An 865-nucleotide genomic window follows, 5' to 3' on the forward strand; every position below is an offset into this window, starting at 1 on the left:
CCTCTGACGGACGGGGACACACTCGTGCCTGCACAGAGCAGCCTTTGTGCGCCCAGCAGCGGTGATCCGTCAGCTCCAACCTGACAGCGGGTGTCAGCCCTAATCCCCACCTGGCACATGGGTCCCCCCCCTCACTGAAGCCGCCTCCTCCAGGGGAGGCCTGACCCCCCGCTGGCGCCCCACCTGCTGGCCTCAGCCTTTCTGTCTGTCTGGTGCAGCCCGACCTCATTTGCATGGTCCTGGTCCTGACCCCACCTCCCCCACCTCCCCTGCCCCTCACCTAGGCCCATCTTCCTGACTCGCATCTTCCAGTTCCTGCTGACCTCGCAGGTGGGCTGACCTGGGCTCGTGTGGTGGGAACCCGGGGGAAAAAAGAGGGCCCGGGAGGGCGGGAGCCTCCGGCTTCTCCAGGCGACACCCCTTTCTGCTTCCCTGGCCTGTGTCTCTGGCTGGGAATGTGTGCGTATCCGCGGGCCCCGTGGCATGCAAATCAGCCCTAGTCCTTTGCAGGGTGGGAGCTTTGTAGCAGGGGGAGCACAGAGCATAGAACCACAGAAAGTCGGAGCTGGAAGGCGACCGAGGCCGGCGAGTCCACCTTCTCCCTTTCCCGCTGGGCACTGAGGCCGAGACGGCGGAGGGGGGGGGGGGGGGGGGGGGGAGGGAGAGACACAGGGCCCGGCCGAGGCCGAGGCCGAGCGTGCTGGTTCTCAGACTGCGGACTCAGGCCTCCGGGCCCGGCGCCCCCTCCTCGTCCCCCAGGCTGCTGGGAGCACCTGCTTTCCAGGTGGGCCTGGGGCCCCAGGTCGGAGGCAGCCAGGGGCCTGGAGGTGCCCTGGGCTTCGAACAGGGAGTTGTGGGAGCTGTC

Source organism: Pteropus vampyrus, unplaced genomic scaffold (genome assembly GCF_000151845.1).
Source record: "Pteropus vampyrus isolate Shadow unplaced genomic scaffold, Pvam_2.0 Scaffold131, whole genome shotgun sequence".
Lineage (NCBI taxonomy): Eukaryota > Metazoa > Chordata > Mammalia > Chiroptera > Pteropodidae > Pteropus > Pteropus vampyrus.